The sequence below is a fragment of the Triplophysa rosa genome, linkage group LG2, assembly GCF_024868665.1.
Source record: "Triplophysa rosa linkage group LG2, Trosa_1v2, whole genome shotgun sequence".
Lineage (NCBI taxonomy): Eukaryota > Metazoa > Chordata > Actinopteri > Cypriniformes > Nemacheilidae > Triplophysa > Triplophysa rosa.
In genome coordinates this window covers 23,358,825-23,383,880 of record NC_079891.1, presented here as the reverse complement: position 1 = coordinate 23,383,880, position 25,056 = coordinate 23,358,825, and the positions used below count along the sequence as shown (strand labels likewise).

At 38.0% G+C, this 25,056-nt stretch overlaps 1 protein-coding gene across 5 annotated transcripts in view; it reads left to right on the top strand.

The window, feature by feature from the left end:
• camkk1a (calcium/calmodulin-dependent protein kinase kinase 1, alpha a) overlaps nucleotides 1-25,056 on the top strand; it is an 81,554-nt gene continuing 56,498 nt past the window's right edge. For 2 of the 5 annotated variants that reach the window (XM_057359857.1, XM_057359811.1), the window contains exon 1: nucleotides 1-579. The gene's annotated coding sequence lies outside the window, so the exon portion shown is untranslated. Of the gene's footprint in view, nucleotides 580-21,496; nucleotides 21,575-21,696; nucleotides 21,876-25,056 lie in introns of all 5 variants that reach the window. The other 3 variants (XM_057359819.1, XM_057359829.1, XM_057359839.1) reach the window with 3 other exon arrangements.

The window sequence follows — 25,056 nt, the reverse complement described above, 5'->3', positions numbered from 1 at the left end:
TTTGATGGATTGTGAAGTTCATCCAAGCTTTCCCTTCGCGTCGCAATGCTGCACGCGATAAGAGACGCAATTTAATTTCGTGCAATTTACTTGATAGTCTACGTTACGTTGCTCGTCACGCAGAACGCGGAAGCTGTAGACAGCATGTGAACGTGCGGTGTTTGGAGCGGTCGGTCGGGGATCTGTCAGCAAGTGCGGAAGAGAGAGAGATTGTGAGAGTGGGATGGGGCAGAGACCATATATGCCACCAAACTGACTCACAAGGGACTCAAATGATGCGGAGATAACGTCGCCAAATATAGTCCAGAGATTCAACGAAACAACGGACAAAAACGTGCTCGATTCTCCAGACCCGGTGAGCGATTTAAAGCACTGAAATCGACCAAGCCAGCTGTCAGACTCAGTTCCACGATACACAGAGGTGATCTTTCACAGCTTGATACCTTTAGGAGAGAGAAACTTTCTTGTATTGAAGTCTCATTGGGTTGACCCGAATCAACAGCGACTTCAAAATGCGAAAGCTGTGATCGGACACGCGCCGGAGATTGTTGAACAAAAGAAACGCGACCAAGTTGATATGTGAGTATCATATCAGCATTGTTTTGTTGGGGTTATATATAGTGACAGTGAGATCAAACACTATACAAGAAGACTGTTGCTATTGTAACAATGCATCTGGTTACTTCAGTGTTGATAGAGGAAGGGGCGGTTTCTTATTGGCGGTTACATTATATTCTTTGAGTACCAAAGATGCAAAGGGCATGGAGGTGTATACAGTATATCAAATAATAAATGTTGTTATTTTTTTGTAATTATTATATTATACTTGGAATAAATACGTGCAATTGACCTGTTGGATTGATATTGTAACATGCACCAGATTGCCTTCCCTTCATGCTCAGTAAATCTAATCCCCAATGACTCTATTGATTCTACTGTGCTTGAAGGATTTCACAGTATCCTCAGACCTCAGCTAAACCGGAATGTTATGAAAAAGGGATGCGGTACAGTAAAATAATATGGTTAAGTGCAGCTGTACTTTACTGTTCAGAACAATTATGTGCCTGGACTGAATGTAATGTAAACAACGGCATTCACAGACCCTCCACTTGTCAATTAGGAGACTATTCTTCAAATATAAGCCACTTGCAGAATTGATCATGTCACAGTGGCCCGAGAGCTGGATGTGAGAGAATAATTACGACACTTTAGCAACCTTTCCTTGTCTGTGTGTGTTAAATGTCTCGTGCCTTTCAGACCATTTTATTAGAACGAGAGCAAGTAAATCAAACTTCTCTGGATACAGGCAGTGGTTTTGGGATTGTGAGTCCAGGCAGTGTCTTTTGTGTTTTAGATAGGAGTCCAGCCTTCCAGAACAGTCTCTTGCGGGTCATTTATACAGAAAAATGAATGACAGAATTTGTTATCATTTTATTGTTGTTGCAGCTTGAGTTCTGCTTACTAGCTTATCAGATATAAAGTGCACGTGAGATGCAACACAGTTAAAACGTTGCGGCAACATTGGCTCAACCAATAACGCGAAGTTGGGGTGGGGGTGTCTGTTTGGCCAACCAATGGCAGACAAGAGGAGAGTTTAGGGAAACCTATAGAATGATCATTATTTTGCAATGGTGATGTTATTTGAAAATAGGAAACAACACAATTTTTCCCTATTTGTTATGTATCTTTGTCTTTGTTTTAGTCTTGGTTGTGTGAAGACTGATTGCCAGGGGGAAAAGACAGTCATGTCACCTCTGCTTTGGGTTAACTCTGAGCACTTTTCCACCATCGCGCCGAATCGTTCTCGTTGCTTAATCGTTCCACTCCGTGCCGATCCATGCCAGCCGGTACGTAAATGGTTTCATTTTCCACCGCAGGGCTGATAATGGAAATTTTTAGATTGTAAACACAAACGCATCACGCGCTGCCTTGGTAAACACAAGAGACTGAGCTATAACGGCTCTGCGCGCATTCATTAGCATGATTCCGAGCTGAGACCAGGGTCACGAGGAAAAATAACTGTAACCGTTTCAGACTGTGCTTAGAACGATTCGGCGCGATGGTGGAAAAGCGCTCTCTGATTCAGCAATAAAAGACACTGGAGAATTCTGTGCTGCTCCTCCACACACACAGAGAATCCTCACCTCTGGTTTCTCTCCTGTGCTCGTGGAGCTTGAGCGAGCGAAGCTTCAGTGTTACTACTGTCAGAGACTTGAGAGACATTCAGAGAGACGGGAGAAAGTGAGAGATAATCAGAGAGAGCGGAGCGGGCCGGGGGCGCAGAGAGAGAGAGTCTATGAGAACCTTTGTTGTCCCCCCTGTCAAATATTTGTGCGGGCGGGAGAGAGGCACTGAGGATTGGAGTGTAGAGACGTGTCGAGTCTCTCAAGAAGTCTGAAGAGAGAGTTGAAAAGACTGAGAACAACCCTTTTAAAAGGAATAGTTCACCCAAAAATGAAAATTCTGTCTTTATTTACTCGCTCTCAGATTGTTCCATATCTGGATAAATTCCTTTGTTCTGCTATACACGAAGGAAGATATTTGAAAGAATGTCAGGAACCGAACAGACTCATCCCCCATTTACTGCCATAGTAGGGAAAATAAATACTATGGGAGTCAATGGGGGATGAGATCTGTTTGGTTACTGATATTCTTCCAAATATCTTCCTTCGTGTTTAGCAGAACAAAGAAATTTATACAGGTTTGAAACAACCTGAAGGCGAGTACATTATGACAGAATTTTCATTTTTGGGTGAACTTTCCCTTTAAGTGTAGGAAGGGCAACATAATGGTGTTTTATGATAGATATGTATCCACCTTATTTTTGGTGTAAATGTGGGCGCCGCCATCTTTGAGCTGTTTGTGTTTAGACTTCCGGTGTGCCACTATAGCAAATGGCAGTCGTATTGCGAGTGAGACAAGTGTGCTGTTTTGACTGGCTAGTTAATATTTATTATGGAACCCAAAGGTACGAGATTAATGTGTGCAGATAGAGGTTGCCATAATAGCCGGTAGCCCAGTACACGGCAAAAAATGTCTTTACCTTGATCCACGCACCAGAGCAGAATCTGGATGTCGCTCACCTTATGATCTGCATCCATCATTCATTATTTTAGCCTACTGAATGCCCTTTCTCCTGGACAATTCACCTTCTTGACTACAATAACTAATAAACATCGTTCAAAGGCAGGCATTTATGGTGAGAGTGACAATAAATGTAGAAAAATATCATTATTATATATCATAAATTATGTATAATCAAAACATATTTAGCACGACTAAATAAACAGCATGCAAATAGTGGTATAATAATATTAGCAGGAGTTAAAATTTAGCTGTTAGCATTTTTATATGTATTTAGCAGTTTAAAACTTAACAGACTAAAGCAAACCTTCCTGCCCGTGGATCGCAGCTGCATGACTAAGTTAACATTTACAGAACATTACATTTTCATTAATTTTGCAGACGCTTTTATCTGAATCAAATTTAACATTTTGTAAACACGCTAAACAGTACTGAAAGCCTAGTTTACCAAGCCGTCTTACTCTGAGGATTAAAGATGAAATAAAACAAGGGAGAGAATGAAAAACACAAAATCATTTTTATTTAATAGACATAAAAACAGACAGTTATTGGTTATTATGTTTTGAGTTGTTTTTTAGAAAGATGCAAGAGCAACCAGCCGTCTCCACTTGACTGGGATTCACATCTTCTTTTAAAAACACGAATTCGTGGTCTATGTCATGTACAAATTTCCACCGACTTTCCCACAGTGCATGTAGGTTACTGGTAACTTATGTATCTGTGCTTTTATAGCTGCGCATCGGAGACCCGTCAACTCCGAGAGAAAATGCAAATTAATTGAATATATCTTCATATGATATATCAGGCCATTTCATCCTCCCAAGATGTAATACATCGCAGGTGTGAAAAATATTCACCAGAGCTGTTTTAATGGTGTTAAGCCTGATACCGCGACACCACTTCCATTGTTTTCCACTGGCCAGCTAATAAAACGGAAGTTTCAAGACAAAAAGGAAGTACGTCACATCGTTTACTTCCACGTTAAAAAATGAGGTGGATACTGTATCGGTTTATATGTTGCAGGTAAAGGATGATAGATTACTAACTTATCTTATTAATGTACCTAATTAGTTAAGATTTGGTATTCACATCCAGAATGTTAAGCCTTATAATAAAATGCATTTGTTACCCATAATGCATCAGGTTTGATTTAGGCCTAATCAGATTTTAATGTTCAGTGCTTGTATTTGGCCATTTGGTGTAATCAACCGTGTGCATTCATTTCTAGAAAGACATTATTCGCAGTCGCATTGAATTTAAACGGTCGTGGCAATCAACACGTCTGAGTTTTGTATAAACAAGGGGTGAGTGTGTGTGAACAGCAAAATCTATTGTTCTGGGGATGTCATCTTCTGATGAAAGGTGAGATTACTGTGCAATTGTGAGCTGAATTGGTCTGCTTACAGACTCACTCCATGTGTTCTCTGTAATCCTTGACTTAATTCTATTGCTCACTGTCTGTGATCTCGCATAAACGCTGAGGCCTTTTGTCATCACTGGAATCTGCATCATAGATTTTCAGTGATGCAGTTTGTTGACCAATAGCACTCTCATCCCCAGATAAGAGCGCTGTAAGAACTGAATATTGACCAGGATTTATCCATCATTGTTCGTCAGCATTATAGTATTTAAAAAGTGTGCTGTGTATGACTAACACAGTAGAGTACCAGGTATTTACATCTACGTAGAGCAAACAATATCAAGCAATATCAAGAAGCTGCAATACTGGATTGAATAATAGTGTTTTATTAAAGTGATAGTTCACCCAAAAAGGAAAATTCTCTCATCATTTACTCATCCTCAAAGCTGTATGACTTGCTTTCTTATGCAAAACACATAAGAAGATAATTTGAAGAATGTTGGTAACCGAACAACGGCGGTACTCATTCACTTTTTTTGGTGGACACCAAACCAATGCATTGTTCGGTTACCAACATTCTTCAAAAGAACTTCTTTTGTGTTCTGCAGAAGGAAGAAAGCCATACAGGTTTGAAATAACAAGAGGGTGAGTAAATGATGACTGAATTGTCATTTTGGGATAAACTATCCCTTTAATAAATGTAAATATTTATTGCACCATAGTTTATATTGTTTCTCAAACATAGCGTTCCTTCCTCGTGCTGTCACAGAGCTTCAATGAATCCCCAGGCTCCTCTATGGAATAAGGGATTCCGGGAAACCCGAGGTGTGTTGACGTGTATTTGATGCTTGTCTGTGTTTCCCCTACACACATGAGAATAATCCAGTCCGCTAGGTCTTGTCGACCGCAGCGCTCTCACGCACCTGCATCTAATCGTCCGTGACTTCTTTATTTTCCTGTCTTAATTGGCATGCCGGTGTGTTTCTTGGAAAGATGAAGAGATATGTACAACATAGGTGTTGTTAGGGCTATCACGAATATCCGACGATAAATATCACGTGATTTATGCACAACTTTTGAGTGAAGTACGGGAAAATGCTGCTGCATCCGAAAGCCAGAGGGCGCTCTCATGCGGAAACTCCAAATACAACTGCAGAAGAAGACCATAACGTGTTTTAGAATCTAGGAAATGTCTATGGACATCTTTTATCACTGTTACTCAAACCTCATCAGGTATTTTTATGATAATAAAGTATATTTATAATGATCATGTTTGACAGGTGTTGCTTTTTCAAATGCACATTATAAGCGACTCAAACTCGCACTGCTTTTAGATCGAGCAGCATTTCCTACTGATCCCAGAGCCGTGCTTAACGGACAAGCTACGCATTAAAAAAAATATCGACACATTGCATATTGCAGCCAGCTCGATTACACTAGGATTTAGTGGTATTGCATTAAATTATCGTGCAGCCCTAGCTTCTATTCAGTGGTGTAGTCTAGTTTTTTGTAGTGTGTATACTCTGATTTTACCTCCCAGCCTACTCACCCGTCCCAGATCGACAACCCATGAGCTCCACCACACTCACGAATGCATAGAGTACGTCTAGTCTATATGTAATCAAGAGCATTCTGTAATCAAGATTTATTGCAAGCAAGTTCAATAGCCAATGAGGGGACTTGCTGGTTTTGTTAATCACTGTCTCTCAGCCAGTTAAGTGTTTCATTTAGCCTAAAGGCCAATTTATGGTTCTGCGTAGGACCTAAGCAGTAGCCTACGTACGTAGACGACGCCGTCGTGAACATTTATGGTTCTGCGTTGAGAGTATGCGTCGTACTGCAATTACACCGCCGAAACGCTAGTTGGCTCTTTGTGTTTTCACGGGTTTGCTCTTCTTCGCCGATGTTTTGTGTGTATGCTAGTGTATGCAAAGACAATGGAGGCTGATCGCATCTTAATGGAGTTGGAGCTGATCGAAACAGAAAAATGTGTAATCCGTTATATTATTAACCTTACTTTCATGTTAGAAGTTAAACAGATGTTATATTAAACTTAGTCTTGTCCACATTTTGGATTTTTATGTGTGTTCATTTAGATATTGTTGAAAAAAAGTATACTTTCAAAGGGTTGTACTCACAGTAATCACAGCGCTTGTGGTCCGCGTTGAGTTGACGCGTTGTTACATTTTTGGAGAGGTGCGTGTCAGGCTACGGCGTAGGGTACGCACAGGGTACGCGGGTCTGCGTAGGGTCCTACGCAGAACCATAAATTGGCCTTTAGACGGTATATGTATACAATCCCTAAAGCACAGGTTTTATCAGCTGGCAATTTTCAATGCACATTTGTGATCCATGTGAAAACCCAGCTATAAAGTAATTTATTTTTTGATATAGCCTACTATTTCTACATAAACCCACCCTGCTAAAAAATAGAAACCATTACATAAATTCTAGTGGTTTCCATTAAAATACCATTATGAACCACAATTTTTTCTATTACAAAATTTTAAAACATGTCTTTGGGATTAATGGGTGTTCTATTGATTCCCATCTGCATCTATTGTGTATTGGGCAGGGTTCTATTATTTTTTCAGCAGGGCAACCAACAAAATAAAGGATATCCGGTGAAAGTGTAATCTTTAGATTTTAATTTAGTTTGATTTTGACTGACTAAGGCCATGTCAAAGACTCACAGTAAATCACATTGAAATAAATGGTTAAAATCAAACTTTGATGCTTGTCACTAATAACTTGATTTTTAGCCTAGTTTTCACACACTGGGTCACGCTTAGTTATGAGTACAAGTTGCGCCTATTATTGACATTGACAGTTAACTATAATAATCAATCAACAATGAACATTTGTGCAGCTTTATCAAGCACTTATAGATGCTGGCAGTGTCTCTAGACCAGTGTTGGGTGTAACTAGTTACTAAGTATTTAGTTACTGTAATTTAATTACTTTCCCCTTAAAAAAGTAAAGTAAGGGATTACTCTTATTTGTTCTGTAATTAAATTACAGTTACTTCTGATGTAACTGAATTAAATACTGTGTAATGTATACAATAGTGGAATTGACATTAAAATTCAAAATCTAACTTTAAAATGCATGCATTAATGTATCTTTCTCACATTTGTTATACAAGTCAGTTAATAATTGTACTTTATGTAGTTTTATATGATTTATTTGAATGAATTGAGAGTCGTTTTATGTCTATCCTTGACTCACTTAACTAATCAAGGTTGATATAAGATATAGAAAGTAATTAGTAATAAGTATTTAAATACTTTTTGTAGAGAGTAATTTGTACAGTAATCTAATTACACTATTGAATGTGTAATTAGTAACTAGTAATTAAATACTTTTTCAGAGTAACTTGCTAGGGTTGTACAGTGTACCGGTGCTACGGTAGCATCGCGATGCTAAAGCTTCAAAATACCCGCGATGCCTCTATTTTTGAAATGGTAGTATCGTAGTACCGTAGTTAATTAATATTTATTTGAACACTTACATCTGCCTTTGTGCAGTGTTTATCTCCAAAATGAATGTGTGTTTTGAATGTCTCGGACGCGTTAATGATTCAAATTGGCGATTTGAACGAGTTGGTTAAATGAATCACTAACTCAGTGGAAAATTGACGCCACCGTTTTAGTTCTGCATTTAAAGTAAGCCTAATATTTACCTTTATAAAGACGATCAATTAAATTTGTCCCACATTTGAAGTAGTTTACTACAGTAAACTACTAAAACTCATAGATACTAATGTTTTTGAGTCTTATCCTAGTAAATATTTAAGTATACTACAGTATTTATAGTATTTACAAATGACTAAATTTAAATGTATTTGCTACAATTTATCCAATTACTACAGTTAATACAACAACATATTCTAGTGCAAAGTATAATACAGTGTACTATAGTAAATACAAAATGGTTCATCTAAATCTGTGTTTTTTGTATAGATTTGAATTATATGGCACAACATCGTGATACTACTTGGTATCGAGATACTTCAGCTGGTATAGTATCGTAAGACATGTTTATGGTACCGTGACAACCCTATAACTTGCCCAACACTGCTCTAGACTGACTTTCACGAAGCTGGCCAGGAGTTCTCATCTCTTATCATTTAAAACAACTATGAACATTGTAGTATAAGTTTTCTCTTACTTTCTCCCTCATTTATTGATTCACCACACAAACTAACGTTTTAGATACGCTAGTTAGATACAATTTAATATGCCAACAATCCACTTACAGTTATGTTAATGATAACAAATATGCTCATTTATTAAAGAATAGGCAGTGGTTTTAAAAGTGTGGGTGAGTTATCAGCAGAAAGTATAATACACCAGCGAACAGAGAAACGCGATTGCGACGCCGGGAAGCTATCGCGACAGAGGGATACCCCGCATACAGCGTATAGCACCTCGTCGGGCTCATTTTCTGTAACACCTGCTGCAGCGTCACTCGAAGAGGCAGTAGCTTCAGGGGCAGGCTTACAAATTCACTGAAATAGTTGTTTAAATGCTTGCCTTTCATGATCTCCTTTTGTTTCATATCTCCCGGTTGCACCAATAATAGTCCAAAAGTCAGTGTCGCACCTTTCTGACACAAAACGAGGTGTCACGTATCCTCGCGCTTTTTTAAGTGGTTATACGGAAATTCTTGATCTTTTCTAGTGGGTATACGGCGTATACCTGCGTATCACGTAGACTACACCACTGAAGCACTGATTGCATTTTCTTTCCTTACCTCTTCCCAGTTCAGAGCTAACAGGATATGTACACCTCCCTAAGCGCTTGTATGAAATCTCTCGGTAATTGGGCTTGTACAGCAGAGCTCGAGTCTCTTCAAACTAGCGGTTGTCAGTTAGCTGTGAGATTGTATCCAAGGCTGTTGAAAAGGCCACAGATCTGGTTTGTGTTCCTGCCCCCCGCTGGGTTTTCATGCTTGCCACCTCTGAGACTTTCTGTTCGCATAAATAATTCCCAGTGTCAAAGGGCGCAATCATATCGTCTCTGTCTTAAATTTGACAGGCAAGCAGAAAATCTATGTAGCTAAAAAGGTTATATCTCTGTATATCTTTTTGCAATAATCAATTTGCTATTTAATGGCTTAAAAGATGATTTTTTTTAATGACAGTAGCCATTGTTGAGGAAAATCAGTCTAAAACTTCGAAAAAATTTCACAAACTAAGAAGGTCCAGATGTTAAGAGAATTATACTTTATTTTCTCGTGCCAACAAAGTGAGATGTCCACAAAGCATCTGAAGATACAGCATTTTGCATCAACGGTTATACACAAACTTCAATCAGGTAAAGTCCTGTTATCTCTTATTTTCTTTAGCCAATCCTATTTCGTCCGCCATTTTTTAAAGACCGAGTACGAGTACCGATACTTTTTTTCTGGTACTCGCCGATACCAATACCTATAACCGATGCCTGTATAATGTACAGTTATGTTAATAAACCAGTATCTTACTGGTATGTATATTTTTCTTTTGTTTTTAGGTCTACTTAAATTTAAGTACTATTTTTAAATTAAGTTCAAATTTTTTATGATAAGTAGCACAATTTTACTTCAGTTTGCTAAAGTAAACAATATATTCTGTGGTTGAATTATAAAAAATTCAAGGGGGGTGGTGTGGTCAAATGTGAGTGTTTTATAACTTGTTCAAGTTAACCGGACTTTTATTTTTACGGATCGCCGCAAATGGTGTTTGTTATGTGTTCGTGTCCTCGTGCAGTGAAACGCTGGCGCTGAAAGCTTCACAATCACAATGCGTTCAGTACACGCAACCGCACCACTCTTTCACACACGGTAACGCAAAACAAGCAGAATACATATTTAAACAGTATCTGAATATTTTGTTAGCTGTTAGCGGTTCAGCGTTAATTTCTTGTTAGGAAATAATACATTTGCCACATTCTGTGTCATTCCGTGTTGTACAGCAAATTCTGTTTTTTATGCCTGGATTCCTCTATTCCGTCCGCGTTTTCCTAAGCAACACGGTATGGTTCTATCTGTGGCGGACCACTCGTAATTTAGTTTTTAAAATAAATTTACATACAATAGGTACGCTTACTTTTCTCCTTGATACCAGTCTCCGAATGTTACAGAAAAACATGTTTTTACCAATATTACCTGACCAAGACCATTACTACGGATACTCATACACAGTGGAAAGTCCTCAGAACTTGTGCAAGCTTTTAAACAATGGTTGGTTCACTTTTAGGTCAAAGCAGGCCTAAAAAGCCTTCCCAAAATCTTAGGCCTCAGACATTACTGGTTGTTCAGGGTGCTCAAAACCATATAAAGTGCATTTGTGCAAGTAATCATTTATTAGATTTCAATGTCTTGTATGATATTATAGTTTAATTATAACCAAAGTGCAACAATTTGTTAACAAAAGTGTGATTTATCTATGTTTTTACTACGTTTTCTATGAATACTTCGCATAATGAATATGAATACAGTGCATAACATAATTGTGGTGAGTGAAGAATTGATTATGGTGTGCTATTATTTTATACTATAGTGAAAATCCATCATAAGTTCCTTTAAAATACACAATACCATCAAACAGTTACTGTTTCAAGCATATTGAAAACATAAATGTAAGGAGTAAAACATGATTTTTTGCAATGTTCAATACTTTGTATTGCTTTTCAACAAGAGTAGCCTGAGCTGAACTGTGTTTAAAACCAAAGGGGTCTGATTTCTGTGATTCAAGCCACATGTGAACCCTTTCATCTGAGCTCATTGGCAGCGTATTTTTGTCTGTGTGTGAAGTTCGAAATCCAGTTATCGGCACTGCGCCCCACTAGTCATGTCTCCAGGCTCTTCTGAGCATCCATTACAGAGAACGAGATAAAAAATGCATCAGAGGTCTGTGGAAAGACTCAAGTTTTAACACATTCCTAATGCTAATCTCTTAGCCTGAGGATTCCCCCAAATATTCATCATCGTTATACATGCATGCGAGAGAGACTTTAAGTATGCTAATTCGTTTTTTTCCCTGTTTTATGTGCTAAAATAATGTTTTAAAACTAGTATGAGATCAAGCCAGATCAGTTTTTGTGTGTAAAATCAACGTTGGAAATGTAAATAAACAGAAACAAGAAGTCTTCAGGGAACGTCACTGAAGCGTGTTTGGGTTGTGGTTCTGTGCCTCGCTGCTCAGAAATGGTCTTTACACTGGTTTGGTACTATTTTAAGGAGATGTTTATTTAAGCACAAGAACTATATGTTTTATAACGCATACATTTTTGTCTCAATGCAACAGTAGTGATCTTTTAAATGTATAGCTCTTGTAATTCCTCTACAAGGGTTAATTGCAAACTGACGGTTTCACTGCTCACTGATTGAAACATATCGACAGATTGTGGGATTGTTGTTTTTGTTGTTGCTGTGTTTATTGACAGGTGAAGCAGCGGAAGGAACAGATGGCTCTTGCCCGTGTCCCATTCCCATTGCTCAGTGCGAAAATCTGTCATTGGTTTATCTCCGGTCCATAATGCTAATTTAGTCCCATGGTAAATTTCATATAGCATATGATCTTATGCGCATGCATTTAAGAACAGCAGAGCCATTTTTACTCTTATAGTTATGATTTAATTTTAGACAAAACCGCATGATCGAATCCTTCCAGTTTGAAATGAGTATGATTGCAGTATATAATTTTTCCATAAAGCTTTCCCTTGTTTATTTTGACCTTGTTTTGGAAACTGGTGCGAAAGCTGAATTTATTTATTGTGCTGCTTGTTGAATCTTCATTAGAATTTAAGACCTTTTGACAACCTTTTGACACCAACAGCTGATGCCTGAAGGACCTCCCATTTAGCATCCCATTTGGTTTAAAGAGAAGATTAAATCAATAAGAAGAGCCTGATCATGAGCTTCTCAGAAGGGCTATTGTAGTAGCAGTGCCAGGTCTTCTCCTCCTTTAATTTTAAGCATAATGTTATAAATACATAATTGTGTGTAATTCTATCAGAAGATGACAGAAGAAAGAAGATATATTTTAAGAATCTAATTAGGTTCCCTTTTGTTTTTGATTATTTTGTGTCAAAATTACACAAAGAAAAGAAAGTCAGGATCCTCTGTTTGTGTGGGTTCCAGGAAGAACATTCTCCCTGCTAAATGAGATGAAAAAGCAAAACTTCCTCTTTAGTGCTCTGTACTCAAACCTATTAGAGCGGTCAGCGTTCGATAACTTTCATATGAGACGTCAGATTAAATCTACTAAAATTGCCCTGATGGCCTTGCCGTGTGTACCCAGGCCAGGAGTTATTGAGAGGGATATGTTTTCAAAGACCAATTAATCACTTCTCTAGAGAGCCCGGGTTTGGAAATAAACAACTCCCAAAGCCCTCAATCTAAAGACTAATTCTTACCTAAACAGATGGTAGGAACTCATATACACAATTTGTGGGAAATGTGTGGAGCAAACCTTTTCATTGAAGAAAGAAGCAAACCAGTTGAGATATCGGTTTAAATATTAAAGGGAATGTATGGGGTAAAATTATTTTTTTGTGAATTATTAACTGAACGTTCACTCTAAACATGGCTGGGTTAAAAACAACCCAATTGGCAACCCAGCGCTGGGTAAATATTGGACAGAACACATGCTGGGTTAAAGTAACCCAGCACACTGGGTTACACATTTTAACCCAGCATGCTGGGTTATTGAAAAAACCCCAAATGTAGTCATTTTAACTATTCATGTGTTTAATTCTGGGTTATTCTTGCTGGGTTATTCTTAATTTCTCCTGTGCTTCATTGTCAATCAAGACAATTGACATTTATTTAAAAAAAAAATTTTTTATTTGACTGTAAAAATAATTGTTAATAAAAATTTAAACTTTTACAGTCAGTAGCAGCAATATTTATAGATTTGCTTAAATAAAAGAAAATTGTTAAATTATAATAAATAAAAATGTTTCATATCAAACATTAACAAGCATTATAAGTAACATGTTAATAAATAACATTATAAATAACTAATAAACATTTTCCACAATATGTAGCAACAAATGACAATTAATAAAAATAACGAAATAAATAAAAATAATGGCTAATATCAAACACTAGCAGTATAGATAACACGAATGAATAAAATTCTGCACAATTACATGTTGCAACAGACCTATGTCACATATCAATTAGAACAATTATCAGTGAATTACACTCTAAAAATGGCTGGGTTATTTTTTAACCCATAACGCTGGGTTGAGTCCGTTGGGTTGTTTTTTTGGGTTATTTTTCCACATGTTAAACACTTTTTGGGTAGTTTTAGTTTTCCAGGTGTTGGGTTAAACCCGCTGGGTTAATGTGCTGGGTTGTTTTTGCCCACCGCTGGGTTGTTTGAAGAGGCTCACGCGCTTCCCGCCCTGAAGACGTTGAGTGTACTACGCAACTTTCATTTTTATAAAGAACAATGGGGCAAAGCCACTGGTTGGAGCAATTTAAAGGTACGTGTTTTACGTTTTAAGTAAATATTTATTGAAATGAGCAGAATTTGTAACATTTTGCAAGGCAACAGTGTCTTAACTAACATTAGTGATGTAACTTAGATGACCAGCAACTGTTACCTCAGATCGCCATTACATAAATTGACTCGCATAGTCCTGTTAAGATGCGCGACACTGCGAATTAATACAATTTTAGTTAACCCCATCACATGTAAGCTAAGTCTATGAACTTTAGTGAGAATTGAACTAAAAGTGAGTCAAACCGGCGAGTGCCCCGTGAGCGCGGTCCAGCATTCCCTGTTCAGGAACGCCTCTCTCGGAGTCCACTCTAGACATTAAGCGGCCAGTCAATTATATTGCTCCCTCCGTTTTAAACCAAACATTTCAATTACTTGCATATATACCTGATGTCAAGACACAGTGCTAAGTGTATCGGAGTATTGTTATTTTATCATTTGGTTTTCTTCTTTATAGATTGGACCAAACGTGGTGGAATTTCTTCACCGGACAGAATTAACGAAGCCCTTTCATTTTGTTCCGCCATGGGAAACATCCGGCATATATCTCAGGCTTTTGTCATTTTGAATGGACAAGTTCTGGAACAAACCACGCTGCTTTCAGCTGTTGATGTATGTTTCAACGCATTTTATGTGTTTTGATGTTAACTTTCCCAGGCAATGCGCTTCTACCTGGGAATTTCTCCAGACTGTTGTTTTTCAAATGAAGGGGAATGAATCATCTGCTATTCGATTTCTTCGCTGCTCTTTGCTTGCTGAGGAATAACTTAACTTTTATTTTTTCCTTGATGTTTTTGTTAATATCTGTATTCGTTTAATTTAAATACAGTGAAAGTATACATTTACACATTAATGTTTTTACTGATTCAGAGAAAGACACAGAACGGAACTTGCCGTGCCGGAGTATATTTCGGAATGAAAGCTTCTTTACCGGTCGGTAACTTGTGTACTGGAGCGGGCGGTCTGACTCCGTCGCTCGCGAGTCGCGACATCCTTTGACATCATACAGTGGTCACGTGCATAACAATATATACTAATACTAAACAATGTGTCAAAGTATGTTCTGTGCATACCGGACACGAGTGCACCTTCTGAGAGAACAGTCAGCTTTTGTGGGCGGAGTTTTGAGGAGAGACGTGAACTGAAATGGTTGTCAGTCAGGATGGGGTATATGCACACGGAGCGATCATGTCCTTCTGCTAAAATCTCTGCCAGCTTTGTTACATCCGGCGCCATAGGGAACAATGGTGTTTCGCTTCAGGATGCACATAGGATTACGATCAACCACAAGGTGTATAATTATTCAAACACTTCACCATACGTCGACAACCAAAAAGGAGAAGCACTTTCAGGCTATCCGTTTCAAGGTACATCAACAAATATGAAAAAAATCTAAGTGAACTTTTGCACTAACTAACTAGAGGCATGATCACAGAGGCACTTAACAATGCTCACCTGTACTGCTGTCGATTCGACGAAATTTGAACATTTTCTTACTAAACACATCGTTATCACATGGGGATCACATCGAAAAATCCCCTTAGTGCTATGAGAGCGGAAGTGACCTAACTGGCAGCGATTTTAGCGGAAGTACATCATCGTACCGTGTGCATATACCCTATTGCTTGCATGGATGTTTTTTTCTTTAAATCATCTTGCAGTAGTGCTGTCAATCGATTAAAAAAATTAATCTGAATCGCAAATAATCGCACATAACATTAATGTTTTAAAATATACTTTTACATTCTAATAATTTCACATTTAATCTACAAATTAATGTAGAAACAACAGATTACTTTAACAGCATCATTTTATGAATGAAAGCCAACATACTGTAACAGATGTCTCTATTTAATTGATTATTTTTAATTTATTTTAACATTAATTATAGCCATTCAACAGTATACTTGAGAGCTATCATGTAGAACAGGTAGGAAATATACAGTAATTTAATGAAGTTCTCGAACATTTTACAGTCTTTAATGCTAAATTGTAAATTAAATACAGAAGAATTCTCATTAAAGCTACTAAACACATTGAATTCCTCTTTTCTTTTGTTCTGTGATTAACATTAGTGACAGGAGTCACAGCAGCAGGTTTACGAATGCGGCCCCTTTAAGAGCTGCCGCTCTACGCAGATCTGACGCTCCCATTTTTACAACTCTTTGCGTTCATTTAAGATTTTATTTAACAGGTTGAAGTCTGTGCTTACAAAAATGCTAGACAAAACGGCCTTTCTGGCATACTCTTGTGTGCTTTTGTTAATTCAAGCACAAAAGAGAACTTAATACTGGTGCGCTGTCTGACAGATTCTGACAGAGATTCACTGACGCAGCCTTTAGCCCGTGACTGTATAGACCAGACTGGAAGCTAGCAGCTGTCTATCTTCACTGAACGCAACTGTTTCAAATCGCGCTTAAGTGAATTAAAAGCCTGTACACGAATAAGAGCGTGATTATACAATGTGAAAAAAAATGTAGCGCATGCATTAACGTTGACAGCCCTAATTTTTTGCTTATAATGTTGAATGACACTTTTTAATGAAGTGTTTCGTTGTACAAAGTACAGTACATTCTTTCAGCAGTCAGTTATATGCCTAATATAGACTATTCAAGAAGGGATAGGGCTCAATTTTGTTTCTAATTTGGCCTACTTGGTTTGCTCAATTTTATTTTAAGTTATATTGTATTATATTGAAAAGCAAGACAAACTATAAAAAGCACATTTTGACCATTCAGTTTATGCAATAGTGAAACAAATTGGCTAAATAAATAGAAGAAATGTGAAAAGCCATGTTCGGTATTCAACCTTTGGCCAAGTATTTCATTTTTATTCGGCTTCGGCCAAGAATTTTCATTTCGGTGCATCCCTAAGACATATAATAGCTTTGCGGGAGCAAAAGACCTAAATTTAAGTCGTTCAAATGAAATGCAAGGAAAACAGCGACCAGCTCTTTTGTTTTCCAAAGAAAAAACCTGCAACCATTCAGTATTCTGATTCTGCCTGCTCATATTTTTCACTTTTAATATTTTTACCACTTTTTCCTGCAGCCTGCACTTCTCAGCCATTAAATCTTGTCCTACGCCACACTATTATGTAGCAGAGCAGGCCTCTAAAATAAAGTCACACATTTTTGGAATAACGGTGATGAAAGTAATGACATCATTGTAATTTTGGGTGCACTAAAGCACCGACCTGATTATCTATTGTGTATTGTTTTATCTAACTTTTGAAGTCAGTCACTGCCACCTTCAGATACGTCTACAGTACAGGAGATAAAAAAAGAGTAACAGAGCTCAGTTAGTCATGAAGTTCTTTTATGCTGGTCGGTGTTTGTGTCATTGATTTACTTGAAGGTTGTTGAGTTGAGTTGAGTTGAGTATAGGCTGACAGAATCTGTAAATTATTAACTCACTGAAAGTTATCAGTTTTATTGATAATCACTTGCTGGCTGTTTGTGGTATATAAATCATCGTACAGGGCTTTGATGATTTATCTTTAAATGATCATGATTCTGCTAGTTAGTTTGAGTTATTTTCTGTGTATTTGGCTAAATCTTAACACAAACTTTCTTTTTTATATTGCCTAAAAATGCACAGTCTGTGTAACAACCTCTGGGTAACACTGTGTACTGTAGTATGTGACATAAAACATCCAAACTAAAGTGAATCATAAAAATGAAACTCATAAATCAGGTCAGGTCGTCATTGTAAATGAGAACTGGTTCTCAATTGACTTACCTGGTTAAATAAAGGTGTATATAAATGTTCACCATCAGAACTTTTAGAGCTTTTATAGTACAGGCTGATTTGCTATTAAACTAGACATTTATTCAGCATGTACCCGTGTGGTCATTTTATTGCTAGCTGTGGCATTTTATTTTGAGCTCTATATTACTGTCTGCATTTAAAGAATCATAATTTAAGTGCTGTATCAGGCTGTCTTAAAATATCTACGAGATAGGCATACCTTTACAATTAATGACCTTAATGGTTATAGCCTTGGTCTATTTTCTAATGTCATCTTGTCAATTTAATGTTCTAGGAGTAGAGAATGGCATATTTTGATGTTTGCTCATTAAACCCGCTCGCTCAGGTTCTGGACCTCATTTAAAAACATGACAAATGGATGTAAATCAGGCACTGGCAAGAACTATTCTAATATGGTGATTAGAAAAGATGCTATTAAAACAGATTGGAGTCCCATCTGCATGGATCGGCCTGTTTTACCCAATAGCTGGATACTGAGAACACAATACTGGTTACACTTTTATCCTGAAGCTGCTCTCACTTTGCAGAGACCATTTTCCTAGTCAAGTTTTAAAAGATTTAAGCTCATTTTGATTCCATATTGTGTCATCATAACTGTATGATTGGTACACCTGCCATTGACTTGAATTGACTTTTTTATATTTAGACCATGGGTGTAGTGTTTTTTCTGCACATCCATTCATGTTTCAGATTATGAAAAGGCTTTCAGGAATAATTGCTTCTGATTGGTCAAGTATTCTTTTATAATTCAATTTATAATAGACCAATTTCCCTGGCCACCAATTCGCTGCATAGTTTTTCATCACATTCTCTTTGTTTGCATGTTATAAAATAAATTAATTTCAACGTACTTGAAAAGATTTATAAATAAACGGACACGAATGGATTCGATTGGTTAATTTGTTAAATAGTCATTAAAAAGATTACTGTACTGTGTAGTCAAGTCAAGTGTATTACCTATTAATTTTGTTTCATGTATTTTATGAAACTCTTTTCTATGCTTTTCTGTCTGATTTCATTGCAGTGGAACTAAGGGCGTTTTCACACCTGTGGATCGATTGCTTTGTTCCGAAACCGGGACTTAAATCGCTACAATGTTGCAATTTATTTTAGTTCGGTTCGCCTTCACAAGGCAATATTTCCAAATGGACCAAACTTTGTTAATACAAGTCACGCGACTTGTAAACTCTCCTTCGATTGGTCAGAGTGCCTCTGTTTATTTTCCGGGTTCCGCTCAAAGATGTCATCCGTCAGGATGGACAGACAGCAGCTACGCGGCATTATTGTGGCTTGTTTGGTAACTTCTGTTATATTACTTCAAGCGCATTTGTTTTAAGCGCTCGCTAAACACTTTATAAATTTCGGTGTTTTTGTGTGTTCTGGAGAGCTGTTCGGCAATGTGTTCGTCTGACCAAATTTCAATTAAACATTTCACTTCTTCCCTGCTCCAAGTGGTTCATTTTGGCAGCCATTAGCAAAACAATCTCTTCTGCTGCTCCAGAGTTCGTTTGCTATCGGGCCGAGACCACCTTGTTCAGGCGGTCTCGGAGCGATTGTTTTGGGGCGGATCCTAGCGCGATTGCCGTGTTCACATAATGCCCAAACGAAATGAACCAAGAGAGAAAACACACCAGGTTCCGAAACAAACCCTTTTCACACATAAGGGTTTGTTTCGGAACCTGGTGCGTTTTCTCTCTTGGTTCGATTCGTTTAGGCATGTGTGAACACGGCAATCGCGCTAGGATCCGCCCCAAAACAATCGCTCCGAGACCGCCTGAACAAGGTGGTCTCGACCCGATTGCAAACGAACTCTGGAGCGGTTCGGTAGACGTGTGAAAGCCATCCGACCCAACGGACCAACGAACCAGACTGTATCACAATGTATGATGGGTAATTATGTAAAGTTGCGTGACGCAAAAGGGATTGTTTTGCTAATGGCTCCCTGTAACAATGTTCAAAGTAAGGAAGGAAGGAGGCGGGAACCGGCGAACGTTAAACCAAACTTTTAATAAAACAAACAAACAACAAAACGAAAGTAAAGTGCTGACAGCTCCCTCACAGTCGACTGCCGGCCACACAAACACAATAAAACATAACATAAAATCCAGGCCTGGTTCTCTCTCGTCCTTCTCCTCCTTTTATGATACCCGAGCTCCGCCGTGAAATACGCATGAAAACGCACAGCTGATGCTCATTATCACTCGCGTTACCGGCCGGAAAATGAACAGATGCACTCTGACCAATCAAAGGAGAGTTTACTCGCACGTGACTTTTATTAACAAAGTTTGGTCCGTTTGGAAATATTGCCTTGTGAATGCGAACCGAACTAAAATAAATTTAAATATTGTAGCGAATTAACCCCCAGTTTCGGAACAAAGCAATCGATACACAGGTGTGAAAACGCTCTCAGTCTCTAGTGTTTGTGTCTCTTAATATGGCAATAGCAACATATTTGGCTTTTGAAATGATGACCTTTCATCACACAAAGTGTTAGACAGGACGCTGTCATTTCACCATAAAAACACTGTCTTTCTAGTATACCGCTGCCACATGGGTGATGGTATTCTGTAAGGCTTACAGTAAACATACAGAGGACATTAAATTAAAAGCAGACTTTGTTCAATATCAGCCACTGTTCTGCCAGAGTTGTGATTATTGGTAAAGCAATGGTGATTTTGATATCTAATCATATTTAGTTAAGCTTAAACGTATATTATTCTGATACTCAGTGGAACAGCTCAGCCCTGTGCATTTATTACCCCTGTGAGAGTAATAAACATTAAAAGCAATATAGCCTGAAAGATCTAAACGCTTAAGTAAAATGTAATTGGGACGTTAGTGTTGCGCTATACTGTATTTATGGCCTTGTTTCTAAACTAAGACTAAAGAGAGGCTTTCTTAAATGGGCCATACTCGTATGCTTGCTTATATTTAGAAATTAACATTTCATAAACTGTCACAGCAAACTAGCTCTCACGTTGTGTGTGTAACGTTATAACTTGTCAATGACAAGCGCTAAAATCCATGTAATTCCGCTGAGATCTGCAGTGGATTCCGTGGATTTTAGGTAAGCATACACGCACAACGTAAGCGCATTAGGATGCGCTGTTTGCTGTGACTGATTTTTTGTCTCCTGACGAATGATTTGAGACGCTTAAGACGAAACTAACCGCAGAGGAATTCAGGAAATATCATTTAGCTAAACCATTGCCACTACACGTGTGTTGCGTTGACACGTCGAACAGAAGGGGGGTGTGGTTCGCTGTAACTCATTATCATTTAAAGAGACATGCACCAAAACGGGTTGCTGTGAGCATTGCTGTTTTTGACGAGGCAAGAAGGGTTTTGTTTACACAGCCATTGAGTGTTTTTAAGCAAAATATGTTCCAGACATTTCATGAAGACCCTAATAAATCATACCAACTTGTTGAAAGTGCTCATCTGAGGAGACCTTTAATGGAATTCATCATCTGTCTAGGACACTTCCAATGTTTGTTACACCACTGAAGGTGTGAATTGTGTTAGTTGTGAGAGTAAAGATGTTAAGTGTTAAGAGCTGCTGCTGCCTGGCAGGCCTACAACAAGCTCACCCACTGTTCAGGTTTGATAAAGACGGCCTCTTTTATTCTAGATTAGCGCTCCATTCAAATTTGGGCATTTTCTTTTTATTTTACATGTGTGTGGTAGCATGTTGTTAGAAGGGGGTTGCACGTGCACTTATAAAACGTTTGTTGTGTTTCTCTGGGTATTCTTCGTTGCATTGAATTTTACTTTTTTGCTTTATTGCAGAAGGAAACCCTCAGGGCATGCTGATAGAAGTCGAATGCGTGCTTACGTCAGGGGCCTTCAAGGAGGCTACTGCTGACAGTAGGGGTGTAACAATACTTCATAGCACAATATTTCGCGATGCAAAAATGTTACGATGCGCATCGTAAAAAGATGGGGATATTTTACGATATGATGTTCTTTTAATTCTATTTGTTGAGCAGTCAAGACGCTACCTACTCTGCGCCAGCACGTCAGAAGTCTCTGGGAGAAGGGGAAGTACAAGACACAATCTGTGTCTCCACGTGGTTTACAAAGCGTCTTATTTTCCTTCACAATTGCCGGTAAAACAGCAAACTTGAAGCGTGACTTCTGCCAAGTCATCCCGAAACTCATTTCAAAGGCAAGCACATTTAGAATCAGAATCAGAAGGAGCTTTATTGCCAAGTATGTTTACACACACACAAGGAATTTGACTTGGCGACAGGAGCTTAGTGCAGTAGAAAGTGTACACATGGTGCAAACATACATTAAGATAGAAAAATGAGAAATGAAATTAAAAAATATATTTTTAAATAAATTGTTTTTATTTAATTTATATACAAAATGTATATGCTAATGTTAATTTATCCGCTAATGTGAGCTGCTGCATAACGTGAAATGCAATATATGCAATATTGTCTCACGTTAAACAACTCCGAGGTGAAATGTTTTCTGTATGCTGATGATCTGGTGCTGCTGTCAGATACCTATATAAACCTGCATCATAGAGGAATACTGTCAAAATTGGGCCCTGACAGTCAATCTGAAAAAAACTAAAATTATGATTTTCCAGGAAAAAGACAGATTACAGGATAACAGATATACATTCACTGTGGGAAACACTACAATAGAACACACTTTACACTATGATTATCTCTGCCTATACATCAGAGCGTCAAGAGGTTTTGGTCTGGCAGTGAATGCACTGAAAGAGAAAGCTAGACAAGCGTTTTACGTCATTAAAGGCAAATTTACCCAAACAGATATTCCTGATACAGTTTAGTGTAAAATCTTTGATAGTGTTATTATGCCCATAGCTCTTCATGGCTGCGAGGTTTGGGGTCCACAGTGTCTGACAGATTACTCCAAATGGGATAAACACCCCATAGAATCCCTGCATGCTGAATTCTGTAGAAACATCTTTATGAGTTCAGAGAACAACACCAACTAATGCATGCAGGGCTGAATAAGGTACAGTAGATACCCCCTGATAATACACATCCAAAAACATTCCCTAAAATTCTTGACGCACCTTAATTCAAGTCCTCCTAACACACTTCAATATGAAGCAGTTAAAACCCAAGAGCTGAGCCAGTCACCTCTGCCAGCTGGCTCTGAAACTGAACAAAACCAAATCATAATAAACCAAATGATCAAAGAAAGGGTGAAACACTTTCGCAAAATGTCAAAGATCATGCCACAGTTTCATAGCTCTTCAGAAACTGAGCAAATGTTTTTTCCCTGCACATTGACAATAATTCAAACCATCCTTCCTCACAGGTTAAAAGCTTGGGTTTTATCATGGATAGCACACTATCCTTTGAAACTCAAATTAATAATATCACGCAGACTGCATATTTCCACCTACGTAATATTAACCGTCTTCGTTCTTCTCTCTCAACCAACAATACAGCAGTTCTTATTCACGCACTAGTAACCTCGGGTATAGGCTATTGTAATGCCCTTCTCACTGGTGTTCCCTCCAAATTTCTATATAAGCTCCAGTTGGTTCAGAATTCTGCAGCTCGTGTTCTTTCTACATCACCTTCTACATTTCTCCAGTTATCCACCAATTGCACTGGCTTCCAGTAAAGTATCGAGTCGATTTTAAGATTTTATTACTTAGGCCGTGTTCAGACTTGACTTCTTTTTTTAAGCTGCTAGCGTTTTGCATTATAATCCTATGGAGTAAACCGTGTTTTCAAAAAATGTCCTGAGCGCTTTTTTAAACTACAGGGCCGGTGTCTCTTTCTGCAGCTCAGAGCGTCTTTTGAGGTTGAAAAAAGTGCCCTACGTCAAGCTCCTTTTTCACAGCTAACCTATGACATAGACCTATCGTTTCCATAACCACATGCGAGGAACGTGATTGGTCGAGAAGGCTCACGCTCGAAAAAATTTAATGGCGGCCGAAATGCCCGTTGGAGCATAGTTTAATGCTGAAAAGCTTTAAAAATAGTGAAAAGTTTAATTTTCACTTTCAACAACTTCTGATTGCATTTCTAGCGAGAAATTAGTTTTAAATTTACATTTATGCATTTGGCAGACGCTTTTATCCAAATTGTACTATTGTACTATACATTTGTTTCTGACTGTGTTCAATCCCCTTCGATCGAACCCATGACCTTGGCGTTGAGAGCGCCATGCTCTAACCACTGAGCCAAAGCTATTATAGTTATTGTTAAACATTATAGTTTTTAAATATGTGATTTAGTTATTGCAAAGACGCGCTCTTTTTATAATTCCAATAGACTTCCGTCACGCTGCCTATCTGTTTCTCTGGGCTGCCTTCGTGCACAGATGCTGCCTCCGAAGTCATGGCGTTCGGCTGCTATTTGTAACCAAACGCTGGCAGCGTTTTGTTTTACTAAAAAAGTCAACCTTTGTCAACTTTTTCTTGTCAAAAAAGAAGTCAAGTCTGAACACGGCCTTACAAGGCACTCCATAATCTTGCACCCCAATATCTTACTGAACTCAGGCTTTTTTATAATATGCTTTACTGAGTCTTTACTGCATTTTATCTGTAAATGCTGAGTGTTTATTGTGTGTTTTGTCTTGTGCAGTGATTTGTACTTTTTTTTTAAAGCTGTCCTGAACTGGGCTTGTTTATTGTTTTATACTGTTGAATAAGGTCTACATATGACGTTTGCGTGGTTTTTACATTCGAAAACATCTAAATCAATAAGTAATAGGCTATTTTCTACCCGGGTTTTGAGGCCATCTCGACAAATGCTCTGTTTTAATGGGCATGAGGAAAAGCCTAAGCCGCGTACATTGCAAGCTCTCTTGCACGAAGAAATGCGCAATGTGCGTTTGTAATATTAATTTGCAACATATATTGGCAAACTAGCGTCTAAGGAATCAGACAGGACCACTGTCATGTTGCGTTGTGCCGCGTCCCACAGCTAGCTGTCTGTCTATACTGAACGCGTCAAAGCAACTGTTTCAAATCGCGCTTCATGAATAAGAGCGTGATTAAATAATGTAACGCTAGACAAAGGATGACCAAATAAATGGATGCGTCGTTAATTTGCGTTAAATATTTATTAAAATCATGTAAGATAATATAAAATATGATCAGGAATATAAATATCAAATAAATATAAAATTAACAACAAGCTAATAACATTTTTTATATAACATTTATAAAAAACATATATTTTAGCAACTTTAACGTGATTGTAGCAACTGTTTACACTGTCTATTGTAGACATTTTGTGCAAACTTTGTCATTGCATTAGAAGCACTTCAGAAAGTTTACGATAGCCTCCCTCTATGCTTAGCTTGTTTTTTCAGCATTTAGTAGAACATTTCATGTAAATATT